This window comes from Hylobates moloch, unplaced genomic scaffold, assembly GCF_009828535.3.
Source record: "Hylobates moloch isolate HMO894 unplaced genomic scaffold, HMol_V3 SCAFFOLD_5, whole genome shotgun sequence".
Lineage (NCBI taxonomy): Eukaryota > Metazoa > Chordata > Mammalia > Primates > Hylobatidae > Hylobates > Hylobates moloch.
Genome location: NW_026652280.1, coordinates 136,732,813 through 136,750,317, shown reverse-complemented (window position 1 = coordinate 136,750,317; position 17,505 = coordinate 136,732,813). Strand labels below are relative to the sequence as shown.

At 43.6% G+C, this 17,505-nt stretch overlaps 1 protein-coding gene across 3 annotated transcripts in view; it reads left to right on the top strand.

Annotated features, from left to right (window-relative positions):
• The first annotated feature begins 4,722 nt into the window (after positions 1–4,722).
• LRRC8D (leucine rich repeat containing 8 VRAC subunit D) overlaps positions 4,723–17,505 on the top strand; it is a 116,326-nt gene continuing 103,543 nt past the window's right edge. The window contains exon 1 of one of the 3 annotated variants that reach the window (XM_032155407.2): positions 4,723–4,812. The gene's annotated coding sequence lies outside the window, so the exon portion shown is untranslated. Of the gene's footprint in view, positions 4,813–4,838; positions 4,925–17,505 lie in introns of those variants that run through there. The other 2 variants (XM_032155409.2, XM_032155408.2) reach the window with 2 other exon arrangements.

Here is a 17,505-nt window from a genome sequence, read left to right as displayed (position 1 = left end):
AGATGTTGCATATTATGTTAGTTATGTTATTAAGAGACACACTGGATTGAGAAATTTGGTCACACTTATAATATGTGGTTGTACTTAGGTAACATTTACTGAGCAATGCCTATTAAGCACTTGGCTAAGCCCTTTCCACATATTATGTCACTTAATTCTTTCCCTCATAATCAACTGAGGTACGTATTAGTATTCCCATTTCAGAGATGAGGAAACCGAGAGGGGTGAGAGAGAGGCTCAAATAATTTGAAACTCTTCAGCATTACTACCACTTTCAAGCAAATATACTGCACATTTATTTGTGTATGACTATGCAGGTATATCCACATTTAGCCCTTCCCCCCAGGGCTATTTTTCATTTTACAACGAATTCATCATGACATTACTCACAAGCCACCTCAGTGCAATTTGAGATCAATTTATAAAGTTTGATTGCTGCACGATTTTTCAAAAACATGTTTACAGACTATTGAAACCCATATTGCCTACCATATGTTCGGCACTCTACTAGGTGATAAAATGGAAGAATGCAAAATCACTCCTCCAAGGAGCTCAGATTCTTCTTTTGTAGGAAAGTCAATTATTCATTCCCTCATTCAAAAGTATTATTGAGTGTCTTGGAGCATGCTATAGTTTAGGTAAGAACAAATCAAGTTAGAATCATCATACTTGGTAAGAGGAGATGCACAAATAATGCCCTTTATCTTACATGGTCCTTTTAGGCAGTACTGCGATTAAGTGCTTGGCCCTCTAGAGCCAGGCCACCTGACTTAAAAATCTAGCTCTGTCAGTTTAAAGCTATGTGGTATTGAGCTAGTCACAGAGCCTCTTTAAAGCCTTCTGTTTCCCATCTATTAGATGAGGATAGTATCTCATAGGGCTGCTGTGAAGACTAAAGGTATGCGTAAAGTATTTGGAAGAGGACCTATGTAAGTATTAGTTGTTATTGTTGATACAGATTTACCATGTGCTGAAACAGTTGCCAATTCTCATAACAAGTAGCAAAGGATAGTAAGTGCTCTATTAAGTTTTTGTTGAATGGAACTTCCTAGGAGCCGTGTGTTTCTCTGTAGATATGTCTAGAGTAGCCTCAGATTCCCTTTCCATCATATTTCTTCATTCTGAACCCAATGTCAAATCAGTTATTGTCCTTTGCTGCCTCCGTTCTGTTTTTTTGTGGAAAAGGGGAAACTGATGGGCTGATTTTTTTTGTTTCTGTTTTTACATCGTAGATAATCAGAGTTATTTTTCATTACTTATCATTGGTAGACTTCTTACTAGTTTGATCCATGCTATAGGCTGAATATTGTGTCCCCCGTGCCTCCATTTTATATGTTGAAATCCTAACCCCTAAACTGATGGTATTAGGAGGTCGTTCCTTTGGGAGGCGATTAGGTCATGATGGCAGAGCCTTCATGAATGGGATTAGTGGCCTTTAAAAGGAGGCCTGAGAGAGACCCTCACTCCTTCCACTATATGAAGACACAGCAAGAAGTCACCCTCTCTGAACTAGAAAGAAGGCACACACACACAGACGTGGGATCTGCTGTTGCCTTGAACTTCCTAGCCCCCGGACTGTAAGAAATAATTTTTTTTTTTTTTTTTTTGAGACAGAGCCTCACTCTGTCACCCAGGCTGGAGTGCAGTGGCATGATCTTGGCTCATTGCAACCTCCACCTCCTGGGTTCAAGTGATTCTCCTGCCTCAGCCTCCCGAGTAGCTGGGATTACAGGTGCCTGCCACCACTCATAGCTAATTTTTTTATTTTTAGTAGAGACAGGGTTTCACCATGTTGGCCAGGCTGGTCTCAAACTCCTGACCTCAGGTGATCCTCCAGCCTAGGTCTCCCAAAGTGCTGGGATTACAGGCATAAGCCACCACGCCCAGCCAATTTCTGTTGCTTATAAGCCACCCAGCTTATGGTATTTTGTTATAATAGCCTGAATATACTCTAAAACAATCCTTTCAATTTTTAAAATTATTATTCTGATTATCAGAGTAATATGTGCTCAATACAAAAACAACTCAAACATACAGAACTTGATGAAAGGCCCTAGTAATCCCACACCCAGAGATAATCACCATTAACAGCTTGTTATATATGCTTCCAGATTTCTTCTGAAGCATACATTTAATAACATGTATATCTTAATGCAAAAAAAATACAAAAAAATGGAATCATACTATTCATATTGTTCTGCAGCCTCCTTTTTTTTTCCTTATAGATTTTGGACATCTTTCCATGTAGGTACAAATAGATCTAGCTTATTTTTATTAATGGCTGCTTATGGTTTCCTTCTACAGATCTGGCAAAATTTGCTGAAACAGTTTCCTATTGGGACTTTATTATTTGATGTTTACACCATTACATGTTCCCACTATTACAAACAATGTTGCAATAAGACACACACACACATACATATATATATATATAGTACATGTGTAAATATTTCTGACATAATTTTTGCACAAATACGCTTAAAGTACAAACTCTTAGACATGGAATTACCTATTCAAAGGGAACACACCTATTAATCAAAGATTTCCAAATTGTCCTCCAAAGGGGTTTGTCCAATTTCCTCTTACTTTTACAGTGTGTGAGAGTGTCTATTTCTCGACATTTGACTGTTTTCTGAATATCACTTTTTTCTTTTCTCAATTTATACCAATCTTGAAATCATGTTTTTCAAGTCTAGAATCACAATTTAAAACCCAGGGAAGATCAAAAGAACAAAGTACAGAAGATTGGTTTTTTTGGTTTTTTGGTTTTGAGACGGAGTCTCACTCTGTCACCCAGGATAGAGTGTGGTGGCACCATCTCAGCTCACTGCAACCTCCGCCTCCCAGGTTCAAGCGATTCTCCTGCGTTAGCCTCCTGAGTAGCTGGGATTACAGGTGCGTGCCACCATGCCCAGCTAATTTTTGTATTTTTAGTAGAGACAGGTTTTCACCATGTTGGTCAGGCTGGTCTCTTAACTCCTGACCTCGTGATCCTCCTGCCTCGGCCTCCCAAAGTACCAGGATTACAGGCATGAGCCACTGCACCCGGCCTATAATTTTTTTTTTTTTTTACAAACAGCCGAACATTCCATATTCATTACAATAGTGGGCTGTTTTCAATAAAAATATCCCACCACTAGTTGTTAAGTTTTAAAAGACCTCTCATCTCTTAGATCAGCAAATCTGACACTGATTAGATCACTTACACATACTCCCTGCCCATACACCTCCTTCTTGGCAGTGTGTGGAACAGGAGTGGCTGCTGGCAAGGAGGGTCAGGGAAGGAAAGTGAGAGCAAAAGGGCCGAGGGCTCAGAATCTGGTGTCATCTTGTAACGGGTCTCGGGCGGTCCCTTGAGTGTATTCTGGACCTCTCTGTTCATGTTCCTGTTTGGGCTGCTCTTCTTCACATCCAATGCCTGATGGCCAAGTGCTCACCATCCAAGGGTCAATTCTATCACCTCTCTGAATCCTTTTCTGAAACCCTGGACAATCATTCTCTTTAATGTCTCACTGTCTCTGAACCGACACCTTCCTGAGTACTTGTAACATTTGTGCAGCATGCTTATTAAGAATATTTAGATGCTGGGTAAACGTTGATTGAACATTTGCTGACATGGAGAAATACTGGTAGAAGACAGATTATACTTCCCATGGTTTACAGAAACACATGGATTCAGATAAAAGAAGATACTAAAGCACTGGGTTGAACCACGTATTTTGTTACAAGCAAATAACTCCAAATAGCCCTCCTTAATTTATTTATTGGCCCCTGCCTCTGCTCACCCACAAAAAAGACTGCAAACGAACCCTGATCCTACAGCAACAACAAAAAACAGTGACACTATCGGGCTGCAAAACCCTCTTAGCATATAAGAATCTTTCCATCTGTCTCTTTCAGATGTAACATATTTTTGAAGAAAAGAATGGGATGAAAGGGGCGGACTCAGATAAAAAACAAGAACCGACTTTCCAATACAGCTTCAATAGCAGACGGAACACACGAAGCTGAGAAACTCTCCATGCCAAGAAGTAGTTGTGTGTGCCCCAAAGCTCAGATAAGTACTTTCTCCTTAGAGCTGGAAGGTGCTTAAGTGACTTTTTAACGTAGTTCAACTCCGCACCCACAGCGCCAAGTCTTAATATCAGAGTTTTAGTCGACGGGACAGACTCCTTCGCCCAGGACGGGTGAAGGTTCCTGACCATGCCTCGCAGCTACATGGCAGCTGCGCCTGCCCGGCACCGAGCCCTGCCCAGGTGGACGCTTGAGAGAGCATTACGGCGATGGTTATGAGGCTGCCGTTCTTCCCCTCCCAAGCACCTGCTCGGCATCTAGCAATCGCTCGCCGCCAGTCTCCAACCCCAGGCCCCCTCCCTCGCCACGCAGACCCAGTCTGGTCAGGCACTGCAGGGCGACTGGAGAAAAGTGCTCGCAATCACATGGAGGCCCGGGCCCGCCCCATTGGCTACGGCCGGGCCAGTCGCGGCGCTCGCCGGCTGCGGTTGGTCCCAGAGCTGCAGCGCCTGCACGGGCCCGGAGTCCATGTTACGCTTTGTCTAATTCCCCTCGTTACAGAGTCATGTGCTGCTGCTCTCGTCGCCGCTGCTGCCGCTGCCGCCGCCCGTGGTGCCCCGGCTCCTCCGCCGCGCTTCGAGGTGGCAGCCGCGGGCGGCGCCGCGGGAGCAGGGTCCAGGGCGCAGCGCGCCTTCGCCGCCCCGGCGCGTCCCGGTGCAGCCGCCGCCCGCCGCGGGTGATGCCGCCACCTCCGGCCTCAGCATAAGCCGTGGCTCGGCGGCCGAGCTGCCCCCCAAGGTTGGTGCGCACCTTTCCCGGCAGGGGCCGGGGGCTGCGAGGGAAGGCGACGCGCAGGTGGAGCCGCGCCGAGCCGAAGCGCGCAACCCTGGCGCAGGCGCCGCGGCCCGAGGTGCGGTTGCGACCGGGAACTCATTCGGGGACGTCCGGGGGTCGGGAGGAGGTGGCGGCGAGCGGAGTGGGCTTCCGTTTGCTGCCGCCAGGGCCTGGGAGATTGTTCCGCTTTCTGCAGTCTGAGCGTCGGCCGCTTGGGCCCCGGGCGGCCGGCCCTGCGGGAGGGGAGTGCGGCTGCCAGGCTCCTGGACCCCTCGCGCGCGCTCCCATCTCTCGCCTCCCTCCGCCCTATCGGAAAGGCGGGGAGAGCCGGTTTCGGCTCTGCTGGTTCCTCCCGGAGGTGGGTGTTTGGTGTCTGGCCTTGCTGGCCCGGTGTCCGTAAGGTGAGCCCTTTAACTTCTCCAGAATCTCCTCCCCTCCGCTTCCTTCCTGTGCCAGGTGGGCTGCGCTGGGAGTCCGGCGGGCGGGGGCGGGGAGGTGAAGGCCCGCGCCCCGCCCCCCGCGCCTGTGGGAGGGAGCTGGGGACCCGCAGGTGCACCCAGCCGGCCGCGGGCCATCTCCGGGTTGGGTACCGGTATAATCCGCTTCTAGCTTGTTTGGAGGCGTGGGCTCTTGGGAGCGGGACTTCTGCTCAAATCCTGTCCAGGGGCTTGAAAAGGAGGAGAATTGGGAGTGGTTGCGGGGAGGACCAGCACCTCCGGTTACTGGAGGGTTGATAGGGGCCTTCTCCTTTCCGTCTCCCTTTACTAGGGGGTATCCTTTGCAGATAAATGAGATTTTTTGATTTCTTAAAAAGCCAGCTGCAGTGAAGAAGAACTGCTGCAGGTCGAGGGGAAGAGAGGTAGGTCCTTGCTGGAAAGGGAGAGGTGGGCTGTGAGGTCCCAAGAGCACGCAGTTGGGGTGTGTGTGGCCGAAAGTATAGAGGTAGGGTTGTGGGAAAGAAACAGCCGAGATGAGAGGGAGGGCGCACTCAGGATGTAGGCGGAGAGATGGGGAATAGGTACTGGGGAGTCCTAGCAGAATGTGGGGCCCAGCCGGAGCCGCTTGGCTTATATTTGGCTCCTCGTTGCCTCGCAGATTTCCTGCTCTTGGATCTTGAAAAATATTTTTTGTTGGACAAAGAAAACTCTGAGGACATATTTTGGAAGACAGGACTAAAGAGCTGACTTCTGGAAACTTTCCTTGGCAGCTTTGATAGTAAAATTACGTACAGGCAGCGTTTATTGAGCACCTATTACGTGGTTTGTACCGGACTTTGGAAGAGTCTGGACAGGCAGGGAATCCCCGTTTGCAGTAATGATGAGAGCTGTCTACCTTATAAACAACCAAGGGGCCCCTCCCAGTGCCAAGAATGAGAGTGATCAGACCTTCCTCGCCATAGCATCTGGGGCCTCTGCTTCTTACAGACCTGTGGGAAGAACCCTGCACCATATCCCGTAAATGGGGTCTTCAGGCAGCATTTATTTTTACAGTCCAAAAATAGTGACCAAACACCTACTGTCAGCTAGTTGAGAGTTGGGGTTCTTGCTTCATCTGTCTTGACACCAACTAACTAAATCCCTGTTAAAATCCGAGTGCAAGATGGGGAAGAATCTGAGATGAAAATTAGGTGGTTGAAACAGGGGTCACGAAAAGTTGATTTGAGGTGTTTGGTCTCTGTAGGTTACTTATGGAGCCCCCCCATAAAATGATTAGGTAATCTGTGGAGCCAGGGAAAAATTCCAAAATCTTGAATTGGCACAGTTTATTTATATATTTGAACACTATGTTAGATTTGTCTCGTTTTTATTGAGGGTGTATGTGTGCGTGTTGATTAAAACCTAACAGATTAGAAGGTTGGAGAAGAAACTGTCCTTAGATGACCCAGCCTTCCATTACCATGTGGAGTAGCATATGATGCAACAGTTGAAGTATTGAGCCATATTCATATCATTTTCTCCCTGCTGTGTTTTCCAGCATTTAAAAAACATGGTCAAAACTTGGCCCTTTTTTTTTTTCTCAAAATCGCTAAAGTTTAATGGAAAGAAAAAAAAGAAAAAAACTAGGCCCCCTTTTCCCTTAATTTTTATATTATGCAGCGTTTTTAAAAATTAGTTTTAGAAAATTCTGATGTGTTTGTCATGTCCAAGTAGTTAAATTGTTTTGGTAGCTATAGTTTGGAAACTAGACTTGATTCTGTTCTCAGTACTGTAGACAAAATAGCTATTAAAGTCAAAAGTTTGTCAAAACTTTGTAATCATAATTATTATGTTGTTGAAGTGGTAGCTTGTAAGAGATTTCAGTTATTTTTAATTGGAGCTGGTGTTTGACATTCTAAGAAACACCAGTTAATATTTGTTGAGTGCCAGCAGGAAGCAGAGAACTGGAGTGGGTGCTGTGGGATCTTAACAAGGCAGGAGAGGATTCTCGTAGTAATCACAGAGAGCAGAGAAGACAGGTACACATGAGGATGCCAGCAGAAGCAGACAGTAATAGTTGTCTAAGAATCCAGGGTGTGTGGAACCAGATAAAAGTGTATGAAGTGTGCTGAGGGAGGAGTGGAAATCTGAATTGACTTTTGACAGTGGTCACGGATGTAGAACAGAATATACGACTAATAAAGGAGGGTAGAGGGAACCTAGTTAGTGAAAAACTTAACCACAAGTCAGTGGTGTTAATCATTTGCCTCAAGACCAGTGGCTCTCAGAAGTAGGCAATTTTGCTTCTCAGCAGACATTGAGGAATGTCGGAGACATTTATGGTTATCATAGCTGGGCGGCAGGTGCTGCTGTCATCTAGTGGCTAGAGGACAGAGATGCTACATAAGCATCCTACTGTGCACAGGACATCAACCCCCTTCCTCCTAAACAAACAATGATCCTGTCCGAAATGGCGATAGTGCCTGCCCTTAGATCTCAGAATAGGTCTTGAAGGGAGGTGGTTCTTGACTTGGGAGGAATAATAACACTGAGCTTAGGAAGCTGGTGTAGAAGACTTTTGTGCTCAGATCTGATGTGATTAGGGTCTGGGCAAATCCTTATTGAACGAAAGGGGCAGTTTGGAGGGAGATCATAGCAGACGAGCACAGTATGATAGTAGAGTAAGTTGGGGATCATAGAATCAGAATTGGCATTTTAGAGGGGCCTTATCCAATTTATTTATTTTAGTAAATTCTTACTCTTTCTGGGTAACCTTTCTTTAACCCCAGGAACCGTGAACTTCTCCTGAAGACAGGTTGTTACACCTTTGGACTGTTTGTTGTATTATTACTTGAGCTGAAGACTGTCTCCTTGAATTTTTTTTCCCAATGATTTTATTCTTTTGGAGCTGCCTACTCTCTTTGAATGCACCAAGACAATATGATATCCCCTTGTTAGGGGACAACATGATGTCCCCTTGTCAACCCGCAGTTGACTTTCCTAATGCAAACTAGTCCCAATTCTTTTCACAGTCTTTTATTGGGATGTGGTTTCTTGATGTCTTCTCAGTTTATCAGCATCTCACCTGGAGAATCTGGAATTGAATATGTAATTGAGATGTGATCTGGCCAACAGAGAGTACGGTAAGACAGCTGTTTGCTGAGACCTAAGCATAAATGTCTACTTACTGCACCTTAAGCTTACAACTGCCTATGATTTTCTTAGGCAGTGCCAAGCACAAACTTCTTTATTAGATAATCATGTTTTGGATAGTCAAAACCCCCAGATATTTGCTCTGTGAGCTGCTGCATCCTGTATTTCATGTGCAGATTTTTTTGGAGAAGTTTTTGTTGTTGTTGTCGTTCCTTCTCAATGTTATCCTATTTATTTTGATCCAGTCTTCTAGCCTTTGACATGTTTGAATTTATGTCTTCTAATTATATCAGAGAGGAATGGAGGATGACTTTGTTGAAAACTGTAGTCAGTACTATGTAAAACTCAGTAGTTTGGGGGGCAGTGTTGGTCCTATGTGAGAGCTGGGATCACTGAGTGATGGAGGTGAGTTCTAGGGCTAATTAGCCCTTATTTTGGGGGCTTCTGAGAAATCTAAATGCCAAGCTACATGGCATTTAGCTCTTGAAATGTTTGTACCTGGGGTACCATTTTGAAATTGTTCGAGTCTGTTGCAAGCTTCTGAAATCTGAATTCCTCTGGGTCTTTGTAGTTCTGTTTATGTATCTGGAAGAGAGTTTCTAATGTTTTTTGCAAATCTGAAGCTTGCAGGGTTAGAGTTGCTTCTGAAATTTGTGAGAAGGTAGGATAACTGGCAAAAATCAACTATGGACTTGGTTCCCACTCAGGCTAAGCTTTGTTTTCTTTTTTGCTAATATGCCTCAAATATTTAGTGACAGCCTTATATTTAGGGAAGGAGAGAGGATTGAGGTTTAGAAACAAACCTTTTTCTCAGAGCTTGGCTTTAACTTGTCATTGATGTAAGTTCATACTTAACTTGAATTTTACAGTCTTCACTGCAAAGACATTAGGAAATTACCATTCCCAGATGTCTTCTGAAGCTGGCAGGTAAGAAATCCCAGGTACCTTAGTGCCAAGTTCTCCAAATACTCTAGATCTATCCAGTGAACTAGATTTAATAAATTACTTGATTTGGGTGATAGCTATCTCACAGTGTTGAAGGAGAGCTAGAGGAAAATTTCAAATCTGATGGCCAAATGTGTGTGACCTCTTTGTGATGAATGTCCATTGTGCCCCAATCCTTTGTTAGTGTGTTGGCTGTCCAGATGGTGCAGTCTACTTGGTTTCCCTTCTCTGCCAGTCCTCATGGGAAGCCTCTTTATATCCTCTGGAGATGAAGGATATTCCAATGAAAAGAAGGGTTGCCTTCTGAATATTTGAAATTTCTTGAGGGGCAAAGTGTTGCTGTCCTTTTATATTTTCAAAGGCTGTGTCGAAGTTGAAGTCTTAGAATTAAGGACGCAGTTGTGTCATTTTGAATAGAAGAATATTATAGCTGGAAGGGATCAACCCTTAAATTTTATTTCATTTTATTTTATTTTTTTAGACGGAGTCTCGCTCTGTCGCCCAGGCTGGAGTGCAGTGGCACTATCTCGGCTCACTGCAAGCTCCACCTCCTGGGTTCACGCCATTCTCCTGCCTCAGCCTCCCGAGTAGCTGGGACTACAGCTGCCCGCCACTGTGCCCAGCTAATTTTTTGTATTTTTAGTAGAGACTGGGTTTCACTGTGATCTCAATCTCCTGACCTCATGATCCGCCCGCCTTGGCCTCCCAAAGTGCTGGGATTACAGGCGTGAACCACCGCGCCTGGCTACCCTTAAATTTTATAGTTGAGTGTATCCAGGCACAGGGAGGTGATGTGATTAGCGTAAGTTTACACATGTAGTGACAGAGTAGGCATTAGAATCTATCTGCCTTAAAGACCACAATAAAGGCTAAGGATCAGGATTTCTTCTCTGCTTAGAGGTGTGTAAACAGTGGGGTCCCTCGGGTCTTATTTACATAATTGATCTAAAAGAAGGAGCACACAGTGGAATTTCTAGGTTTGCAGATGACAGCTTTTCTGGATTATGAAATGTCTAACCACTGGGGATTTGCTCCAGGGAAACCACACTAGGATGTATTAGTCATCAGAAGATTTGCAGGTGAGTTTCTTGTGGGCAAATAGGCGGTTGGGTGTGAAGGGGAAATTACAGAATTTTCATAGGATGGTGTTTTGTTGGATAAACTCAGGGAAGGGCTCTGAAAATACCTTCGTGTTGTTGTCCTGACTTGCTGTTGCAGAAAAACAAAAACCACGAAATGCCAGGCTTCATCAAAAAGATTTTGGGGCTGGGCATGGTAGCTCAGGCCTGTAATCCCAGAAGTTTGGGAGGCCGAAGTGGGCGGATCACCTAAGGTCAGGAATTCGAGACCAGCCTGGCCAACATGGTGAAACCCTGTCTCTACTAAAAATAACAAAATTAGCCAGATGTGGTGGTGGTGCCTGCAATCCCAGCTACTCGGGAAGTTGAGGTAGGAGAATCAGTTGAACTCGGGAGGTGGAGTTTGCAGTGAGCTGAGATCGCGCCATTGCACTCTAGCCTGGGCAACAGAGTGAGACTCTGTCTCAAAAAAAAAAAAAAAAAAAAAAAGATTTTGGGAAAAAAAACCCCAGAAAATATAGTCTTAATTGAGTTTTTACTGACTGTGTTTTTTCCCCCAAAGTCGTGGGCACTTAACCTTCAGAAAGACACTAGAGCTGGAATGACCATTGTAATGATACCTAGAATGTTTGAACATTGCTGCTAGAATGTAAGCTTCGTGAGGACAGGGTCCTTGCTCATCTGTTTCTCTGATAAAAATATTAGGATTTCTAGCACCTGGAAAGAGTCATCTGAGAGGAGATGGCATGGAGGCCTATGAAACCACAAGGATAGGGCTGTAGGCAGCCTTGATGGTTCACTTTATTCTAATAAGCCCGAGTGTGCTATTTTAATTGCCTCCTTGTCTTCATGCTCCGGTACTCTTTCAGTGTGGTGAGGGTAGGGATTTATCTCTCTTGTTCTCTGCTGATTTTCTAGTGCCTTGCACATGGCAGGCCCTCTATTAGTATTTGTCACCCAGAGAAATGAATGAAGAGGTATACCTTAAAACTTTACAAGATATAAATTCAGGATGAATGCCAAAAAATAAGGTTTTTCTTAACCCTGGCTGGCATCAGAATCAGTCTGGGGAATATTTTTTAAATACATATATTCAGATCCTTCCCCATGCCTATTGAATCAGAATCTCTGGATATGGAGTTTAGTTTTGAAAAGAGCCCTCCCTGCCTCCAAGTAATTCTAATGGGCAGCTCAGCTCAGAACCACCATCTTAGTAGTTGTGCACGAAGGCTGGGTACTGACTGAAGACACCTTCAAATGGGTTTGAAACATTTGTGGCCAGCAAGCCCATCATTGGTTATTAAGACAAAAGAGAAGCTTTAAGGATATGTCAGTCTTCTTGGAAGGTATAGTGACCCGAACAGCACATGGTCCACCATGGCCCTTGGTGCCTCCATGAGATAGTGCATCCTGGGCTGGATGGATGATGGGACCAACTCCCAGTCCATCCTTGAGCAGTCATTTCCAGAGTGGGTCCCTGATGACAGTTTCACCAGCCCATGAAAAAATGAGAAGAGTAAAGACAATGCAACAAACTTTTCTGTTTCAACTTTAGTGCTAAGTTTATTCAATTACAAGAGTCTGGTTTTTGTTTTGTTTGTTTTGTTTTTGTTTTTGTTTTGTTTAATCTTGGGTTGTCCTTCCTACTGGAGGGTTGGCTTGTTTTTTCATTTTATGAAAGGATGGTGATGCTTTTCTGGTGTCATTTCTAGATCCAGTTTTAAGCTGGCAATTTTGTGATAGTCTTTCTTTTGACATTTTACTGGCCTGTGAAATCAAAAGTCTAGGAACTACCACTCCTCTGAGGTTTTCAAGATGTCTGTGTCTACCCCTTGACACCTCCTTTTGGGGAACGCTCATAAATATGGTGTTAGATTCCATTACAAGCATTTTTTTTCCTTAAAACATTTTTTTTCTTTCCTCTTATGCTTGCTGGTAATAGGAACATTGCCAGAGAAAGCTTCACTTCCCCAACAACGCATAAATCCAGTTGCTACATCTTAGCATCAACAGATAGCCAGCACTGCAATGAGTTCTACAGAACAAGGAGAAGAAAGGATGTACAAGACAACACCTTTTTCTCTGATGGTCATTGGCTGCCAGAAAGCTGTCTCTCAAAATCTCTCATGCTGTAGAGACAGGACAGAACTCTTCAGATTGGGTATTAAATGCCGTCAGTCAAAATTCTCTTCACTGATTGCTTACAACCCAATTTTAAGAAATATTAGAAAATTTAAATGCTTGGAAAAATGGTCCCCGTGATGCTTGCAATGGCACTCTACTGAGTAGGCTTTTAAAATCAGTGTATTCTCAGATATGGCTGCTTTTTTCTTTTCGTATTTAACTTAGCTGGTTAAGAAGTACTTGGACAGCGTATGGAACACCTAAAGTTATTAATAATAACAGCTATTAGGCACTTATTGATTGTCCAAACCTATGCCCTGGAATTTACATGCATTCTCATATAATCCTCAAAACGATTCTTAGTGAAAGATAGACTTATTCCCACTCTACAGGTGAGGTCGTAAGGCTGGAGAGGTTATGTAATTTGCAACAACGTCACATAGACGTGGCGGAGGTGGAATTTGAAACCAGACTCATTTTATACCAGGCTTTTATATTTTAAACCAGACTTTTTAATATTTTATAATATATACCTATTCTCTTATCTACTGTACCCTTTCTCATTTCTGCACGTTTCTTTGTATTTATTTTATAATACCTAGTGATATTTCTGTTACATGAAAAAGAGAATGAGGTTTTGAGGTGTGAAGGTGCCTGATAACTCCTCTGGTTCATGCTGCGTGTTCGAAGAGCAGAGCCGTGGTGGCATCCCGGCGTTTAGGCTTCCAGGCCAATGCTCTTGTCACCCTAAGTTGGTCTTAGAAGTATCAGCCTATTGGTAAAACTACTTGAATGAAAATTTATCCTGGAATTGAGAGGATAACTTTAAATCACTTAATTATTCTGGTGTTTTCTCTAGCCCTGTTCTCTTTTGTCACCCATATTGGTGATAGAATGCCACTTGTAAAGTACATCTTAAGCACCCTCCTCCTAGTTAGATCTCAGCCACAATAACTACTGTACGTAAACATATCATGTAAAGATATATCTAATATTTGCTAAGGTGTTATGTCTTAGCTGGAAAAAACTGCTATAACAAATGTTTGCTGAATAAATGCCATAAATATATTCAATAAAAAATCTATATCCTCAAAGCAAATGAATGAATAAATATCCATATATCTACGTCATATTCATAGGCTGTTTCATTCGTGCCTTTATTTTTTAAATACAAGAAAATTATACTTCATTATACTCAAGTATAATCTCTTTGCTGGAGTGAATTTATTCTGTTCAAGTTTTACTTTAACTATTGAATTATTTATCTTAACATTTAGCCAGTAATAAAGTACAATTTGGGAACTGGGCTGCAGTTTTATACGTCTTGCACAAAACACCCCCTTCCTACAAACACACACACTCAGAGAGAGAGAGAGATGCACTTGTTCTTTAACTTAGCTCTCAAGATATTTTTCGATTCCAAAATAGTTTCTCTTTCACCTGTTCTAAATTCTTTTCCTTGTAACTTATTTACACCTGCTAAGTTCTGTACCAAGCAGAAATTAGATCTGTAATTTCTGTGCTAATCAGAGTTGGATACTAGCAGTAGCTTGGGGGTCTTGAGCAAATAGTGTGCCTCAGAGATGATTTGTGGCAGCAGGCATTCGCCCTCAGGGTGGGGTCATCAGGAGTGGGAGGCCCGTCAGAAGTGGGCCTGTTGAGCAGTGCATTGTTGCCACGTGGGAATGTGGGCCGGTGTTGCCAGTTCTTCTGATTTTTCACTGTAAGCCAGAAATCTGGATTATTGTGTAAAATCTGATTTGAAAGATTGGTTAATTCAACATTTTAGAACTTCCTGTAACCAAACAAAATAGCTTTGTGGGCTGGAAACAGCCTCTTTAGGCCCTTAGAGATAGCCCTTTAGTGGCCAGATAAATGGAAGCATAGGGTTTGAATAAAAAGCACAATACGGCCAGGCGCGGTGGCTCAAGCCTGTAATCCCAGCACTTTGGGAGGCCAAGGCGGGCGGATCACGAGGTCAGGAGATCGAGACCATCCTGGCTAACACGGTGAAGCCCCGTCTCTACTAAAAATACAAAAAATTAGCCGGGTGAGGTGGTGGGCGCCTGTAGTCCCAGCTAAGCAGGAGGCTGAGGCAGGAGAATGGCGTGAACCCTGGGGGTCGGAGCCTGCAGTGAGCCAAGATTGTGCCACTGCACTCCAGCCTGGGTTAAAGAGTGAGACTCCCGTCTCAAACACTTGTTTGTTTTTTTTTTTGAGATGGATCTCACTCTGTGGCCCAGGCTGGATCATCTGTGACTTGGCTTGCTGCAACTCTGCCTCCGTTAGGAGAGCGGGGGTTTCACTATGTTGGCCAGGCTGGTCTCGAACTCCTGACCTCATGTGATCCACCTGCTTCAGCCTCCCAAAGTGCTGGGATTATAGGCATGAGCCACCACGCCTGGCCCACAATACACTTTTAAACATTAATTTAAATTGACATAAATTGAAACTTGATTTCATTCTTTTCTCTCCCAACCCCAGACACAAAGCAGAGCAAAGCAAACCCCAAGCCCCGTACTTTTAATGATAACAATTTCTGACCTTTAAATGTGGCGTATTACATCTGGAGTGGTTGCATTTGAACAGGTTGTCTGGCCTGGGGAGGAATAGGTTTAGGGAGAAATAGGTAGAGTATGAATATAAAAGAGGAGAGGACAGGTGTGACATGCAGAGAGAAGGAAGGGTAAGAGCCACTTGGAGTTGAGTAAAGAGATCATCTACCCCAGGAGATACGGGAAGATTTGTTCATATCTTAAAATTGATTTGGGGTAAATGGGGAAGAAAGAGAAAGAAAGAAAAAATGTCAATATTTAGAAATAGTGCAGAATCTATATTGGTGGGGGGTAAAGAGTGCTATTATTTTGCAATTCCTAGTGTATCATGTTAATGTATACGGTGGCTTCTCCAAAAGGGGAATTGGAATGAAAAGGAAGGGAAAGAGTTTATGTCAGAAAGAAGACTAGGGAGTGAGATAAAGAAGAGGGGTCCAGAGAACAGCTGATAGCAAAAAGTAAACCAAGAATGCTGGAAAATGTTTGCATAGGGGAAAGTTGGCTATGTTAGAGTACAAAGCATCGTTTTTTTTCCCCCACCCAAACGATGACATTGAGGGGATATACACAGCAGTCCCTAGGAAAAAGATGGTTTGGAACACCAGCTTGTTTTGCTTTTGAAGGGCCAGCCTCCAGGGTCCCTTTGTGTGAAGCAGTGTCAGCAGGGCTGCGTCTGCCCTGTCAGGGCACACTGCCGGGAGGATATTGTCTAGTGGGTTTTAGCCCCTCTCCACCATCTGGGTATCCTGGTGCAGGACAGGACCTCAGACCTTTACTGTGACCCCAATAGTGCTCCTGTCTTTAGTTTTATTTGCTTTTCTGGGGAAAATCTAACATTGTTTGTGTAATTTGTTGTATATACACCCTTTTTGAAAGAGAAGAGAGTAATATTTGAACAGATTTCTGCTACTAGCAGAATCCTAGTCTGAGAGGATTTTTAAAAGCATTTTGCTCTTAATCATCCCAAGTATATAGTACCTTGTTCCTGGAATTACAGCATTTTCTGGGGGGCGGGGAACAACGTCTTTTGATCCATCTGCAGGTTTTATTCCAGTCCTAGGACTATCATCCCTGTGTGATCTGAACTACGTCTTTCTAGACTGGAATAACTTTAAATTTCTAATACTTTGGTTGCTTTTTAGAATAAATTCATTTAAAAATGTTCCCTTCTATTTGTTACCTTAATGCAGTAAGGATCTTTATGGATTTCTTTTCCCCCTTATGGAAACCATTTGTAGTATTGAGAGAATGGGTTCAGGTTTTCTTGCACTGTTGGGAAGAAGAAAAATTCTTCAAATTCCACTGCTCAGCCTTCTAGGGACTCTACAGATGGAAATCCTGGAAGATCCTATCAGGAAGTGAAACTTGTAAATAATCTTTGTGCTCATTTGGGGCATTATGCATTAACAAGTTGTACAAGAAGTCTTCTTTAACCTTCTTATAAAATACACTTAAAAAAGAATCCAGTCCTAGTGACGAATCTGGAAATAAGACTAGGAAACACTTCACCATGTACCAGGCACTGTTTGCAGCACTTTACATATATTAGCTCATTTACTTCTGACAACAGCCCCATTTTGTAGCAGAGGAAACCAAGGCTGGGTTCTCTAGCCTGGCTGCTCCTCCCAGTCACCATGAGCAGCCAAGGTCATTACAGGAAGTGGCAGAACTGTGATTTGAATCCAAGCTGCCATGGCTTCAGGAGCTGTGCTTTTTAGGACTGCTTCATTGCCCCCTGAACTCTCTCACAACAATGACGAACACAAATTTGCTTTAGAAACTTCTTTTGCCTTCCACATTACCTCAGCCTTAAAGTCAGCATCAGAGTTTGGTTGAAAAAAGAAATAAAATTATATTCCTTCCCTGATACTCCCTCTCCAAACCAAATGAACAAATGAAATCATGGAGACAGTTTCCATCTAGGAACAGAAACCTGACTAAAGGATCTTCCTGGAACACCATACTAAAACGCTGGACTGATCATTACAAAGGCTGTAGTTGGAGCCTTGTTGCTGTGACAACCCGCATCCTTGGCACCAGAGTCGTTTTTAACAGCACAAAACCCATCTCGTTTTACCTTTACCTTTACAACTGGTAGATTTGGTGAGCTTCTGAGAGCACTTTTTAAATTGCTTTTTGCAACCTATACGGAGGCAGTGGGAAGGACCTAGGATTTGGAGCTTAAAAGACTTGAGTTCTAGTCCCAGCAGTCTCTTCTGTGGACTTGCGTGACCTTAGGTTTCATCTCCTGTAAATGGGGGAGGGGACAGTAACGGCAATAGGATTGGTTTGGTGAGGATAAGAAGCTGTTATATATGACAGTATTTTTTTCACAACAATAGCCATGTGTGTCAGGCAGTGAGCTGACCAGCAAGTCCTTTGTGA